This window comes from Hyla sarda, chromosome 1, assembly GCF_029499605.1.
Source record: "Hyla sarda isolate aHylSar1 chromosome 1, aHylSar1.hap1, whole genome shotgun sequence".
Classification (NCBI taxonomy): domain Eukaryota; kingdom Metazoa; phylum Chordata; class Amphibia; order Anura; family Hylidae; genus Hyla; species Hyla sarda.
In genome coordinates this window covers 495,934,094-495,951,052 of record NC_079189.1, presented here as the reverse complement: position 1 = coordinate 495,951,052, position 16,959 = coordinate 495,934,094, and positions in this window count along the sequence as shown.

The following is a 16,959-nucleotide window of genomic DNA, read 5'->3' as shown; positions in this document are numbered from 1 at the left end:
ATCTAGGGCTTTGTGTATTTTAGGGACAAAATACCATTTGGCATTAACGAGCAACTTGTCTGCGCTTTTCTCTGCGCTATTGGAAGGATTAAGATTTTTTAATAGAAGTAATTTACAAATCTGTTTAACTTTCCGGAGCCAGTTGATATATATATAAAAAAAGTTTTGCCTGGAATACCCCTTTAAATTACCTATCCTAAGTTTGTTGTTGACATATAAGTAACATGAAAAGCACATAAGAATAAAAAGATGGAGCACTCACTGGGATGATGTTGCTGTAGCTTCTTTATTCGTTCAAATGAACGGTCGGGAGGATGGCTGTGCAGGGAGGCTGGTGGAAAAGACGCGGGGGTATGGATATATAAGTAACATGTGTGCCAAGTTTCATGTTAATATCTTTAGCCATTTGGACGTGATGCTGGAACATACACACATACATATACACACACACACATACATACATTGAGTTATATATATATATATATATATATATATATATATATTCTTCCTTCATCCCTGGTCTATCACTCATGTCTGTTTTCAAAGAAAAAAGGGCACTGGTAACATAAGAATGTAAAAGAATAAAGGAACATTCCAGACAAAACTGACATACATTGCTAAGCCTAATGCAGGACAAGAGACCAGAGTTCATGAAAAGGAATTTAACCCCTGGTCATTTTTGGATTTAGGGATTTTTATACATTAACCTCTTAGCACTCTAATGGTCATACTTTTTATTCCTAGGCCATCATATTTGTGTAGGCCTTAGTGTTTTGTTGGCATAATTGTCCAGGGCTATCTCTTGTACCATGTTTGTTAAAGGGATATTCCAGGTTTGTACATCTTATCCCCTATCCAAAGGATATGCATAAGATGTAGGGGCCCCGCCGCTGGGGAGCCCCATGATCTCACCCCTCCCACTTTCCAGCACTGCTTTAAATGGCCCCTGTCTGATTCAAAAACATTTTATATGTTGTACATCTTGGCAAAACATTAACCTTTCAAATATTTTTCATAAGAAAATTGTATTTCCTTTTTATAGAAATCATGGCTTATAAAAGAAACGATCACCAGGGGGTCCCCATATTGCCCAGAACATTGTCTTGTCTGACTGCAGCATCATCTTCGTCCAAGCTGAAGCACAGGCAGGGACAAAGTCCAGTAAATGAGGGTGGGGCTAGCAATCCTCTGTGCTCTCTCCTGTCCTATCAGACTGCAGTATGAAAACAGAGAGGAGGGAGTTACAGAGCAGCCTGCAGTGATTGGATGAAGAGACCCAGCACTATGTGTAATCCTACACATACACAGCTAGGAACCTTCCATAAGGATAGTAGGAGCTTGCTCTAGTCCAGCCTTTCTACTGGGAGGAAAGAAAGTTGACTTGGAGCAGCCTCTCTGCAGAGAGAAATTTAGTGCAGGATAAAGAGTATCCTTTTTTATTTTATTGCTGCCATAGTCTCCCCTGGAAAACCTATTCAACAGTTTGCTGAATCTGCTTACTTGTATTGGCCCCACCTGCTTTATTTTGGATATACCTACAAAATGTTCACTTTTTTAATATTTTTCCGGGGAAACTTTAACCCCTTAAGGACCCAACTCATTTTCACCATAAAGACCCGGGCATTTTTTGCACATCTGACCACTGTCACTTTAAGCATTAATAACTCTGGGATGCTTTTACTTTTAATTCTGATTCCGAGATACTTGCATCATTTTCTGGTGAAAAATTCCAAAATTTGGTGAAAAATTTGAAAATTTTGCATTTTTTTTAACTTTGAAACTCTCTTGTTACAAGGAAAATAGACATAACAAAGAAATTATATATTGATTCACGTACACAATATGCCTATTTTATATTTTCATCATGAAGTAGATTTTTTTTTACTTTTGGGAGACATCAGAAGGCTTCAAAGTTCAGCAACAATTTTCCAATTTTTCACAAAATTTTCTAAAGCGGAATTTTTCAGGGACCAGTTCAGTTTTTAAGTGGATTTGAAGGGCCTTCATTTTAGAAATACCCCATAAATGACCCCACTATGAAAACTGCAACCCTCAAAGTATTCAAAATGACATTCAGTAAGTGTGTTAACCCTTTAGGTGTTTCACAGGAATAGCAGCAAAGTGAAGGAGAAAATTCAAAATCTAAATTTTTTACACTCGCCTGTTCTTGTAGACCCAGTTTTTCCGAGATACCCTGTACATTCACATGGGGGGGGGGGCAGCTGTTGCAAAACTACAACTCCCAGCATGCACTGACAGACCATACATGCTGGGAATTGTAGTTATGCAACAGCTGGAGGCACATTGGTTGCGCAACACAGTCTGTGTTTCGCAACCAGTGTGCCTCCAGCTGTTGCAAAACTAGAACTCCCAGCATGTACAGTCTCTCAGTGCATGCCGGGAGTTGTAGTTTTGCAACCGCTAGAGGGACACTGGTTGTGAAACACTGACTCTGTTTCACAACCAATGTGTCTCCAGCTGTGTGTGTCTGCATGCATTGACAGTCGAAGGGCATGCTGAGAGTTGTAGTTTTGCACACTGCTACAACTCCCAGCATGCCCTTTGGTAGTCTGTGCATGCTGGGAGTTGTAGTTATGCAACAGAAAAAATGTGCCTCCAGCTGTTGCATAACTACAACCCCCAGCATGCACAGACTACCAAAGGGCATGCTGGGGGTTGTTGTTGGAACTCCAGCTGTTGCAAAACTACAACTCCCAGCATGCCCTTTGGCTGTGTATTATGAGAGTTGTTGCTAAGCAACAGCAGGAGGTGAACAGGCCTCACCTCCAGCTGTATCCTGTCACTGGGACCGCCGCCGCCGTTGCTGCTTCGGAGGGGACCCCCGCCAGACTGGGGAGAGGTAAGAGACCCCCGCTGGGCACGATTGCCGCCCCGATTGCTGCCCCAATCACCGCCCAGCAGGGCAGTGATTGGTCGGTCGTTCCGACCGATCAATCACATGATCGTGAGGTGGCACCCATGCCACCTCACTCCTGCTGGGTAAGGGGGAATTGGGCTGTCTTGGACAACCCCATTCACCCTATTTTTCCATGTCACCGGGTCACCAGAGACCCGATTAACCCGGAATCGCCTCAAATCGCCGGTCTAAATTCACCCCATGGGTTTGCACGGGGTGCCTGCTTATAGATATCAGCAGTCATCCCGATCCGGTCCCTGCCCGCTGTGCGGCGGGGACTGAAATTCCCATGGGTGTACAGGTATACCATGGGTCCTTAAGTACCAAGGCGTACCTGTATGCCCTGGGTCCTTAATTGGTTAATGGTGGTGTTATGATTGTTATGGCACCATAGTGAACAACCATATAGACTGGGTGTGCTACAGTGTGCATGATGCCTTAATCATATCAGGTTTAAACAAAATAACAGGAATATTTTATGAATGTTTTAAATAAAAAAACAAAAACACGAGAACAAGGGGCACAATATGGGGTTAGGGGGAACATCAGAAGCAATATCAGAAAATAATATTTTACTGGAATTGTAGTAGATGCTTAGAAAAAAGTTGTAGCAGATTTATTTGGTAAATCCACAGTAAACATGTACCTGTCCCAAAGTAAAGAAAATAATAAAAGGGCAGACTGGGTAAAGAAGGTGATCTTTTCCAGTCGACAATTTTTTATGTTAAATGATTCTATCATTACAGTATTTTACCAGAAGTAATATGATTGATAATAATAATAATAATAATCAAAATAATATAAGGTTTTATCAATAATTATTTGATGCACCAGGATATGTCCATTTTTTTATCTTACACATTATGTGCTATAGGAAATATTCGGGAATTGCAATATATTTAAACCTCTGTTCCTTTTGTATGATTTTATCACATCAGCACAAAATGATGCCAGGCCAAAATGTACTATCGATGACAGTGATTAACATTGGAGATAGAGCTATGCAAGAATTCTTAGCAGCCAAGTATCACTTCAGAGAGAGAGAGAAGAGAGAAGTGAAAGAAGAAATCAATAATTTCCCACTAAAATATACAGGAAGTATTCATTCAAAAGGTAGCAGTAATTTATTGACAAAGGCAAATGTATACACCTACAGTGGAAAAACTAAACATTAAGTACATTGTCTTGAATGAATTCAACTTGAACCTATTTCTGTAAGTTTCAAAAATGTTTTAAAGTGTCTGGAAAGGAATTTGCACAGTAAGAAGATTTTTACATGATTTATTTATGAACGTATTTTATGAAAGATATCTTTTCTACTCAAACTCAATTATGCATTTTTACCTAATGTTCCTTGGCTTATCAAAATGGAAAGTAGCACTAGACAAGAAGCGTGCCAATCATTACAATATGGCTAAACTTAAAGAGTACCTGTCATCAAGCAAAACTTTTCATATGTTATTCCTTATGAAATGTTATGCCTCTTTGCCATATATCTTTATTAAAAAAATCTACATTTCTATCAGTATTTTACCTTTGAAAAAGTGTCCAGTAGGGGTCTCTGTTCCATAGTGTTCAGCAGGCCCTGCATAGCCTCCAGACTTGTGCCAGACTGGCACAAGTCCAAACTCTGGAAGTGCGGGTAGGGTGGGACATGAGTGTGGCTCTGCTCATCTCTCGCTTCCTGCCTGTCAAACATGCCCCCCTGCCTGCTGTCCCCATCCCTCACATAAACTTTGCACAGCCAAAAGTGCTCCCACAACCCCCCTGCCCGGTGTCCCTGCCTCTCACATAAACTTTTCATGGCCATGAGCGCTCCCACCACCCCCTGCCTGGTGTCCCTGCCACTCACATAAACTTTACATGGCCATAAGCGCTCCCACCTCCCCCCTGTCTGGTGTCCCCACCCCGCAAATAAACTTTGCACGGCCATGAGCACTCCCATTGCCTTGTGTCCCCACCCCTCAAATAAGCTCTGCCCGGCCATCAGGCTGCAAAGACAGTATACAGGAAGAAGGGCAAAAGCTAGCCCTGGCAGGCCTCAGATGACGTCGCATCTGCCGGGTCACGCCCCCTTCCTCCCTCGCTCAGGAACCTGAGCAGAACAAGTGAATGGAAAAAAGTTATTTATATAACTTTAAAATTAATATAGAGATGAAATCAGTGAGTGATAGGGACAGATGGGGGAGAGATTAGGGACAGTTTAGTTGATGGCAGGTACTCTTTAAGGAAAATACTGTATTGTTACACTTTGAATAGTCACTAACTTTGCAACAAACTTTGCAATGATTAATAGTAAATATAACTGAAGAGAATTACCAGAATTTTGTATATATTTCTTGACTTCAATGAAAATTTATAAAACACAAACTCACCTACCTTGCTCCCTTAAAGCGTACCTGTCATACTGCAAAAAAAAAAAGTGATATGTTACTCAGGACCCAATCCTGATCATGTGCATATAATTTTTATGTGTCTCGGACCTATATATCCAGAGATATAAGCATTTATCTGCTGGTGAGTTACTTTTTCATTGTGCAGGCTGGAGGGGGCGTGTCAGTCTGTCTCCCTCACAGGAGCAAGCCTGGGCAGTCAGCCAATCAGTACTCTCTACTCTGTAACCCTTTCCTCTCTGGTTTTATGCTGTGTCATGTGTCAGAGGAAGATACTTGGAGCTTGCCTGCAGTAATCAGAAGACATTATAGTGAATTCATAACAGGATAAAATGTATAAATATAAGAATAGATCTTTATAAAATTAGTGCAAGGATTTTTTTTAGATAAAAGTACAGCATTTTTATGAATACATGTTCTGTTTTATCTTCTCCTAGTAAAGCTGGATGCTAGTCAGCATAGCTGTCACTATGTGTGTCATTCATCTTTCACAGACTCCTGAATGTCTGATCCACTTCTTTGTCATTCAGGAGTCCGAGAAAGCTTTGACTATTTCAGCATGCTGGGAGTTGTAGTTTAGTAACAACTGAAGCTGCAATGTCTGTAAATAACTGTGTTAGAGCAGTGTTGCCTCCAGCTGTTGTAAAACTACAGCTCCCAGCATGTCCACACATCCTTTATCTGTAGTTTTGCATACACTCAATAGAAATCTCCTATACTGGATACCGGTATGCTTTACGGCCTGTATCCAGTATGCTGTAAAATCTAGACCAGTCTGTCTGGCTATAAGACAGGCGGCCCCTAGTGGTGGCTATTTTGCGCTTGAATTTCAGGTGAAAATTTTAATATTTTTTAACAGGTGTATATTGTGAAATGTCATATTATAATGAGTCCTGCAATATATGAAAAGTTTTTAACAATGACAGTGCCTCTTTAAGGATCCCCATGTGACATCTCCCTGTCCCCTGCTGAACTCTCTGGCTGCTACCTCTGAGACCATGTTATTGTTACGCCGAGCGCTCCGGGTCCCTGCTCCTCCCCGGAGAGCTCACGGCATCTCTCTCCCTGCAGCGCCCCGGTCAGACCCGCTGACCGGGAGCGCTGCACTGACATTGCCGGCGGGGATGCGATTCGCATAGCGGGACGCGCCCGCTCTCGAATCGCATCCCAAGTCACTTACCCGTCCCGGTCCCCGGCTGTCATGTGCTGGCGCGCGCGGCTCCGCTCTCTAGGGCGCGCGCACGCCAGCTCTCTGAGACTTAAAGGGCCAGTGCACCAATGATTGGTGCCTGGCCCAATTAGCCTAATTGGCTTCCACCTGCTCCCTGGCTATATCACCTCACTTCCCCTGCACACCCTTGCCGTATCTTGTTGCCTTGTGCCAGTGAAAGCGTTTGTGTTGTCCAAAGCCTGTGTTACCTGATCTCCTGCTATCCATATTGACTACAAACCTTGCCGCCTGCCCCGACCTTCTGCTACGTCTGACCTTGCCTCTGCCTAGTCCTTCTGTCCCACGCCTTCTCAGCAGTCAGCGAGGTTGAGCCGTTGCTAGTGGATACGACCTGGTTGCTACCGCCGCAGCAAGACCATCCCGCTTTGCGGCGGGCTCTGGTGAACACCAGTAGCCTCTTAGAACCGGTCCACGCCAATCCCTCGCTGACACAGTGGATCCACAACCTGTAAGCCGAATCGTGACAGTAGATCCGGCCATGGATCCCGCTGAGGTGCCGCTGCCAAGTCTCGCTGACCTACCCACGGTGGTCGCCCAGCAATCGCAGCAAATTGCCCAACAAGGACAGCAGCTGTCGCAGCTGACCGCCACGTTACAGCAACTTCTGCCACTGCTACAGCAGCAACCATCTCCTCCGCCAGCTCCTGCACCTCCTCCGCAGCGAGTGGCCGCTCCTAGCCTCCGCTTGTCCCTGCCGGACAAATTTGATGGGAACTCTAGACTCTGCCGTGGATTTTTGTCTCAATGTTCCCTGCATATGGAGATGTTGTCGGACCTATTTCCTACAGAACGGTCTAAGGTGGCGTTCGTAGTGAGCCTTCTTTCTGGAAAGGCCTTGTCTTGGGCCACACCCCTCTGGGACCGCAATGATCCTGCCACAGTCCAGTCCTTCTTCGCTGAAGTCCGTAGTGTCTTCGAGGAACCAGCCCGAGCTTCTTCTGCCGAGACTGCCCTGCTGAACCTGGTCCAGGGTAATTCTTCAGTAGGCGAGTACGCCATCCAATTTCGTACTCTCGCTTCCGAATTATCTTGGAATAACGAGGCTCTCTGCGCGACCTTTAAAAAAGGCCTATCCAGTAACATCAAGGATGTGCTGGCCGCACGAGAAATTCCTGCCAACCTGCAAGAACTTATCCATTTGGCCACCCGCATTGACATGCGTTTTTCTGAGAGACACCAGGAGCTCCGCCAGGAAAAAGACCTAAATCTCTGGGCACCTCTCCCACAGTATCCTTTGCAATCTACGCCTGTGCCTCCCGCCGAGGAGGCCATGCAAGTGGATCGGTCTCGTCTGACCCAGGAAGAGAGGAATCGCCGTAGGGAAGAAAATCTTTGCCTGTACTGTGCCAGTACCGAACATTTCTTGGTGGATTGCCCTATTCGTCCTCCACGTCTAGGAAACGCACGCACGCACCCAGCTCACGTGGGTGTGGCGTCTCTTGGTACGAAGTCTGCTTCTCCACGTCTCACTGTGCCCATGCGGATTTCTCCTTCTGCCAACTCCTCCCTCTCAGCCGTGGCCTGCTTGGACTCTGGTGCCTCTGGGAATTTTATTCTGGATTCTTTGGTGAATAAGTTCTGCATCCCGGTCACCCGTCTCGTCAAGCCGCTCTACATTTCCGCGGTCAACGGAGTTAGATTGGATTGCACCGTGCGTTACCGCACAAAACCCCTCTTAATGTGCATTGGACCCCATCACGAAAAAATTTAATTTTTCGTTCTTCCCAACTGCACCTCTGAAGTCCTCCTCGGTCTGCCTTGGCTCCAGCTTCATTCTCCCACCCTTGACTGGACCACCGGGGAGATCAAGAATTGGGGCTCTGCTTGCCACAAGAAATGCCTCTCCTCTCCTCCCAGTCCCGTCAGGCAAGCCTCAGTGCCTCCTCCTACACCTGGTCTCCCCAAGGCTTATCAGGACTGTGCCTTGCCTCCTCATGGCCCCCGTCCTGGTGACACCCTGCCCCGTGCCAAGCTTCACCCTCTGCCCTCCCTCCCCATTCCCACTCCTGCTGTACTGCCTGCCTTTGAGGAAACCCTACTATCACTCCCGGTGTCCTCGTCCCATGTGAAGCAGTTGCCGGACAAAAAAAGGGGGAGACCTAAGGGGGGGGTACTGTTACGCCGAGCGCTCCGGGTCCCTGCTCCTCCCCGGAGCGCTCACGGCGTCTCTCTCCCTGCAGCGCCCCGGTCATACCCGCTGACCGGGAGCGCTGCACTGACATTGCCGGCGGGGATGCGATTCGCATAGCGGGACGCGCCCGCTCGCGAATCGCATTCCAAGTCACTTACCTGTCCCGGTCCCCGGCTGTCATGTGCTGGCGCGCGCGGCTCCGCTCCCTAGGGCGCGCGCGCGCCAGCTCTCTGAGACTTAAAGGGCCAGTGCACCAATGATTGGTGCCTGGCCCAATTAGCCTAATTGGCTTCCACCTGCTCCCTGGCTATATCACCTCACTTCCCCTGCACTCCCTTGCCGGATCTTGTTGCCTTGTGCCAGTGAAAGCGTTTAGTGTTGTCCAAAGCCTGTGTTACCTGATCTCCTGCTATCCATATTGACTACGAACCTTGCCGCCTGCCCCGACCTTCTGCTACGTCTGACCTTGCCTCTGCCTAGTCCTTCTGTCCCACGCCTTCTCAGCAGTCAGCGAGGTTGAGCCGTTGCTAGTGGATACGACCTGGTTGCTACCGCCGCAGCAAGACCATCCCGCTTTGCGGCGGGCTCTGGTGAACACCAGTAGCCTCTTAGAACCGGTCCACCGGCACGGTCCACGCCAATCCCTCGCTGACACAGTGGATCCACAACCTGTAAGCCGAATCGTGACAGTTATCTTGACAGAGACAGCCCACTATCATCCGCAGGACATCCCTGCAGCCAGTGATTAACTGAGTGGGCCGTTACTATCAAGCCCTGAAGGAGCGAGGTACAGAGAGAAAGAAAGACAGACAATCTAGTAAATGTTTTATCTTACTCTTAATTTCCAGCTTATTGCTCAGTACTGCTCTATAATGTCCTCTGTGTTTCTGCAGTTTGTTCGTGGCACAAGTACAGCGGCCAGATGTTGGCAGGAAACCAATAGGGAATTATACAATGCCAAATCCATTTTGCACTTTTGGGTTTGCCCTTTTTTCCTGCTTTTGGACATTTTAGGGATCTCTGGCAGTTTCCCAAAATGCAGCATGCTAAGATTAAGGCATTTTTTGCCATGAAATATTTGCGTTTCTCTCATATAAAAGTCTATGACGGGAAAAACAGCAAGAAAAATGCCATGTTGGCTTAGCACTAGGAGGTTTGTTGGCCTTGTCAGCAGCTATGGAGGTAAGTAGTGATGCACGGTATCCCAGTCGATGGTGCAGTATACAGCAGTGCACAGTGTACCGCTGTATACTGTTCCTGCTCCATATGGGAATAAATTGTGCCAGCAGCTTTACAGCAGCAGTTACAGCTCAGCCTGGGCAGGAGGTAGACATTGTAATGTTATATTATTATTATCTACATTATATAAAACGTTTTTGTAAATATCAGTGCCTACTTATAATAATAATAACTAAAAAGATCCATACTTAAGGTGTAATAAGGTGTATACGTGGTTTAAAATTCAAATACTGGTAACTATTTTGCAACTTATAAAAAGTCAATTAAAAAAAGTTGCACGTAGCATTTAGTAAACTTCTTCAAAAACCTAGTATGAATGACAAATCAAGCGATAGTGCAGGCGCGCGACACATTCAGCAATGTCTTTAATGTCTCCTCCAAAGAGGATTTACATCTAATGATTTAAAAGCTTACAGAGAATATTGATCCTGCTCCAGTATAGCACTAATCCAAATTTCATATATCCTCCTGTGTTATTGAAATTTCATCTTTGATTACTCTATTAAAAAGGGATTATTATCACCTTTACATAGTGAATATGTTCTTATATCCTCCAATAAAGAGTAAATCTGGGCAACCATAAAAATGTTCAACTTTGATAGTAAATCTTGATAATGTTCTACAAATGCTTTGCTTGGCAGACTCGCATTACTTTTAAACTATCAGGATGTCAAACCTTCTCCATAAAAAGCACCAAATATTTCTGATGTAACTTAATGTCTTCAAAAGGAGATACTCTATAAAGAGGTTACCGTATTTTTCGTCATATAAGACGCACCTAATTTTATAGGATAAGAATCTAGAAAATAAAGATTCTGAACCAAATACAATGTAAAGTATAGGACAGTGATCTTCAACCTGCGGACCTTCAGATGTTGCAAAACTACAACTCCCAGCATGCCTGGACAGCCGTTGGCTGTCCGGGCATGCTGGGAGTTGTAGTTTTGCAACATCTGGAGGTCCGCAGGGTGAAGACCACTGGTATAGGAGGTAATACTCATGTGTCCCTGCCGCTCCGGACCCGTCACCGCTCATCACCGTTGCCCTGGATGTCGCCCTCCATCGCTGTCACCGCGTCCCCGATGCTCTGGAACGTCTCTGCTGCCCGGTATCCTCGCTCTCCGTCGCCGCCATGACGTCGCTACGCACGCCGCTCCTATTGGATGACGGGACGACGACGTGATGATGACGAAGGAGAGCGCCGTCCATGCAGGGGGTCCCGGCACAGAGCAGACACCAAGGAGGCAGGTAAGGTTCCTCCCGGTGTCCTGTAAGCTGTTCGGGACGCCGTGATTTCACCGCGGCGGTCCCGAACAGCCCGACTGAACAGCCGGGTTAGGGTTATTTTCGCTTCAGACTCGGCGGTCAGCTTTGATCGCCGGGTCTGAAGGGTTAATACAGGACATCACCGATCGTGGGTCCCGGCCGTTGATGGCCGCAGGGACCGCCGTGATAGGTGTGTATTCGCCTTATAAGACGCACCAACTTATACGGCGAAAAATACGGTAAATATTCCTCTCATTCCTAACCACAGCTATTCAGTTCAAGGCTCCGGACTACTGATATATCGAATTTGTGAGCTATGGATTGTATCAGAATCCGCAACTATACAACGACCCTTACAAAGATCTCAGAAAGGCAGACAACATTCCCCCATACACATCAATGAGTCTTTCTATGTGTACTTTGCATAGGTCCAGGCGCCTGCTGTAAAACAAGTTTCCAGAACTGCTCTTCCCAGCTCAGGGACACTGGCCGCCCCACAATCATGTAAAGAAAACAGAATGAAAAAATTTTTTAAATTACAATAAAAAGAGCAATATGTTTTATTCTACTGTTTATAATGTATAGCTCCAAGTAGAATTCAAGATAATTTGTTTTTTAAATTACAAAACAGCTACAATTACTTTAATCGAGAGATTTCCTGCCCCACTATAAAAAGCATAGAACCAGAAACAATGTAGTTGAATGGCCTCTTTCTACTGTTGACTCCTCATGATGGGAAATGTTATCCATTTTTTGGGATGAGAATTTTGTTTAAAAAAAAATTATAATATATATATATATATATATATATATATATATATATATATATATATATATATATATATACCACTCTGCATCTTGTGATATTCTGAAAACATGACTTGAAGGGGTCGTTTTAGTAAAAAAAAAAAAACACACATAAAAACCCACATTTAAAGTAACAAATAAAGTAAAGCCGACTTTATGTGTAACCTAAAAATGCACTATACTCACCTTGTCATTTCAGCACCATTACTCTGGTCCCTCTGTTTATTTTCCCCGATGATGTGCTCTCCTGGCTCTCCTAGTGATGTTGTGAACACTGCAGCCAATCCCGGAGCATAAGTGTATTTTGTTATTTTACACACCTAACAGACTGTATTTTTTTTTTTATTAAATATTGTAATTATAGAAATTTGTAACTATAATTTCAATGCAGAACCTAAGGTTTTCCAATGTCGTTTTAAAGCCACGGGCAGAAACAAGTCGTAAATGGAGGACATGTTTAAAGGGGTACTCCAGTGGAAAACAATTTGTTTTTTTAAATCAAATGGTGCCAGAAAGTTAAACAGATTTGTAAAAATCTTAATCCTTCCAGTACTTATCACCTGCTGTATACAGAGGAAGTTAGTTTCTATCTGACCACAGTGCTCTCTGCCAATACTTCTGTCCGTGTCAGGAATTGTCCAGAGCAAGAGAGGTTTGCTATGGGGATTTGCTCCCTCTCTGGACAGTTCCTGACAGGGACAGAGGTGTCAGTAGAGAGCACAGTGGGCAGACAGAAAAGAAATTAAAAAAGAAAATAACTTTCTCTGTATAATACAGCAGATGATAAGTACTGGAAGGATTAAGGTTTTTAATTAGAAGTCATTTACAAATCTGTTTAACTTTCTGGCACCAATTGATTTAAAAAATATGTTTATCATCGGAGTACACATGTAAAGGTAAAACTGAAAATTCTCTTTTTATATTCTCTCAGTTTAGGCTTTTTATTAGTTTAATTGGCAGGCCTGGTGCAGTATACTTTTTGCTAACAAAGCTAGATGTCCATAGGGCATGAGATTCCGGCTTAGGGACTAGAATATAGTGTAAATTGTAAAGCATAATATTAATGGTGTATTACAAAGTATAGATCCAACTTACTCTTTGATAATATGAAGTCAGTCGCTTGCTCGAGATGTATTTTAAACATCTTATACCCTGCAGCTTAATATTAAATCTTACTTGAATAATGTGTGTTAAAAAAAAAAGAAAGAAAGCAAATGATAACTCATAAATCTGTAGTGAATGATGGGTTTTTGACAACAGGTTTATTGAAAACCTGTAATAAAATGTTTTAAATGTACATGCTTTCACTAAGGCTATTAGTAATTCATTGCTGGAGTACAATCAGCGTACACAGGGAAATACTGCCATCTAGTGTTCCATGTTAAAAAAGCAGTAACCTTTTTTCGTTACATAGTTACATAGTTACATAGTTAGTATGGTTGAAAAAAGACATACGTCCATCAAGTCCAACCAGGGGATTGAAGGGAAGGGTGTAAGGGGATAAGGGAAAGGGATGTAGTTTTATAATTCTGCATAAGCATTAATGTTATTTTGTTCCAGGAATGTATCTAACCCTGCTTTAAAGCTGTTAATTGTTCCTACTGTGACCAGTTCCTGAGGTAGACCGTTCCATAAATTCACAGTCCTCACGGTAAAGAAGGCGTGCCGCCCCTTTAGACTAAACTTTTTCTTCTCCAGACGGAGGGAGTGCCCCCTCGTCCTTTGGGGGGGTTTAACCTGGAACAGTTTTTCTCCATATTTTTTGTTTGGGCCATTTATATACTTATATACGTTTATCATATCCCCCCTTAAACGTCTCTTCTCAAGACTAAACAATTGTAACTCCTTTAATCGCTCCTCATAGCTAAGATGTTCCATGCCCCATATTAGTTTAGTCGCGCGTCTCCGCAGTGTCCCTTTTATGAACAGGCGACCAAAACTGAACAGCATATTCCAGGTGAGGCCGTACCAATGCTTTATAAAGGGGGAGTATTATGTCCATGCCCCTCGAGTCCATGCCTCTTTTTATACATGACAATATCCTGCCGGCTTTGGAAGCAGCAGCCTGACATTGCATGCTATTCTGTAGTCTGTGATCTACAAGTACACCCAGATCCTTCTCTACCAGTGACTCTGACAGTTTAATCCCCCCTAAGACATACGACGCATGCAGGTTATTAGTACCCAGATGCATAACTTTACATTTATCCACATTGAACCTCATTTGCCAAGTGGATGCCCAGACACTTAGTCTATCCAAGTCATCTTGTAACTTATGCACATCCTCTATAGACTGTACCGTGCTACAAAGCTTGGTGTCATCTGCAAAGATAGAAACAGAGCTGTTAATACCATCCTCTATATCATTGATAAATAAATTAAACAGCAGCGGGCCCAGTACTGAACCTTGGGGTACACCACTAATAACCGGGGACCAATCAGAGTACGAATCATTGACCACCACTCTCTGGGTACGATCCATGAGCCAGTGTTCAATCCAGTTACAAACTAAAGTTTCCAAGCCCAAGGACCTTAACTTACCTGTCAGATGTCTGTGAGGGACAGTATCAAACACTTTGGCAAAATCCAGAAACACTATATCCACAGCCATTCCTCTGTCAAGGCTTCTACTCACCTCTTCATAAAAGCAAATTAGATTGGTTTGACAACTTCTATCCTTAGTAAACCCATGCTGGCTATCACTTATAATACTATTATCCCCTATGTATTCCTGTATGTAATCCCTTATAAGTCCTTCAAACAATTTACCCACAATGCACGTTAGACTTACCGGTCTATAATTGCCTGGCGAAGACCTAGAGCCCTTCTTGAAGATTGGTACCACATTAGCCTTGCGCCAGTCCCTTGGCACAATACCAGACACCAGAGAATCTCTAAATATCATGAACAAGGGTACAGATATTACTGAACTTACCTCTCTAAGAACTCTTGGGTGTAGTCCATCCGGCCCTGGAGATTTGCTTACATTTACTTTACTTAACTTACCTTGTACCATCTCTACATTAAGCCAGTTCAATACATTATATGATGTGTTACCAGCACTGACCTGACCAATGTCAGCTCCTTCTTCCATAGTATATACAGAACTAAAGAACCCATTCAGTAGCTCCGCCTTCTCTTGATCGCCCGTGAGTGACAACCTCCCCATTATCATTATTAAGGGGTCCTATATGCTCTGTCCTTGGTTTTTTTGTATTTATATATCTAAAAAAATATTTAGGATTAGTTTTGCTTTCTTCGACCACCTGTCTCTCATTTTGAATTTTTGCTGTTTTTATTACATTTTTACAGATTTTATTAAGCTCCTTGTACTGTTTAAATGTTATCGCTGACCCATCAGATTTGTATTTTTTGAAGGCTATTTTTTTGTTGTTTATTGCTCTTTTAACCTCATTTGTCAGCCATGCAGGATTTAGTTTTAATCGTTTATATTTGTTCCCCTTTGGTATATATTTAGCTGTATAGTTATTTAGAGTTGATTTAAAGATGTCCCATTTACCTTCTGTATCAGTATTTGACAACACCTCCCCCCAGTCTATGTCCTGTAGTGCAGCCCTCAGCCCAGGGAAGTTTGCCTTTTTAAAGTTATATGTTTTTGCTTTCCCCGCCTGTCTTTGTTTTCTACATTTTAAGTCAAAAGTAACTATATTGTGGTCGCTATTACCAAGGTTTTCCTGCACAGTTACATTACAAACCAGCTCTGCGTTGTTGGAAATGATCAGATCCAACAAGGCATCACTTCTTGTTGGGTCCTCCACAAACTGGCCCATAAAATTATCCTGCAATAAATTTAGGAATTTTCTCCCCTTTGTAGTTTTAGCCAACCCCCGGCCCCAATCTATATCTGGATAGTTAAAATCTCCCATTATTACCACTGTACCTGCCCGGGCGGCCCTCTCTATTTGTTTATACAGCCGACCTTCTATCTCTTCAGTGATATTAGGGGGTCTGTAGATTACACCAAGTATTATTTTTTCAGTATTTCCCTCCTTTTGTAATTCTGCCCAGAGTGATTCCACCTCCTCAGAATCATCACACACTATGGCATCGTTCACACTGACTTTCATACCACTTCTTACATACAGACAGACTCCACCACCTTTTCTGTTCATTCTATCCTTGCGAAACAATGTAAACCCCTGCAGATTGACAGCCCAGTCATGCGAGGAGTCCAGCCATGTCTCAGTGACCCCAACTATATCAATGTGTTCCTCCAGTATCAAGGCCTCAAGCTCCCCCATTTTATTTGCTAGGCTTCTGGCATTTGTGAACATACACTTTACATTTCCATTAAGTTTTACACATATAGTCTCACTAATGGGATTTTCAGAGTTATTGGGGTTAATGTCATTTTTTGAGTTATAAGGGCTAATTGTACTATTTAAGTTATTGGGGCTAATGGGATTTTTTGAGTTATTGGGTCTAACGTTATTATTTAAGTTATTGGGGCTAATGGGATTTTTTGCGTTATTGCGTCTAACGTTGTTATTTAAGTTATTGGGGCTAACGGTATTTTTTGAGTTAATGGGGCTTATTGCAGTTATTGAGTTATTGGGGCTAATGGAATTTTTTGAATTATTGGGATTACAATTTTTCGGGCTACATTTATTTTTACAGCTGGTTTGTAACGCATGAATCTCCTTATCCACTGTTCTTAACCTCCCCCCACAGGACTCCTCTCCACCCGCCATTATGTCCTGACCCCTCTCTAACCTATCCATCCCACTGTCTGCTTTCTTTGCTTTACAATAGATTCAAAGATGCCTTTTGTGTAAGAATAGTAATAATTGCATAGAGAATGTGGGTATTCTGCCCTAAAAAGCACAAAAACTATAGGAAATAAGGGAACACTGTAAAGTGCAAAGAGCTGATATTGCTACTGTGTTAACTAACCACTTCTACTGACGGTGGAAGTACACTGGTCAAAAAAATAAAGGGAACACTAACACATCCT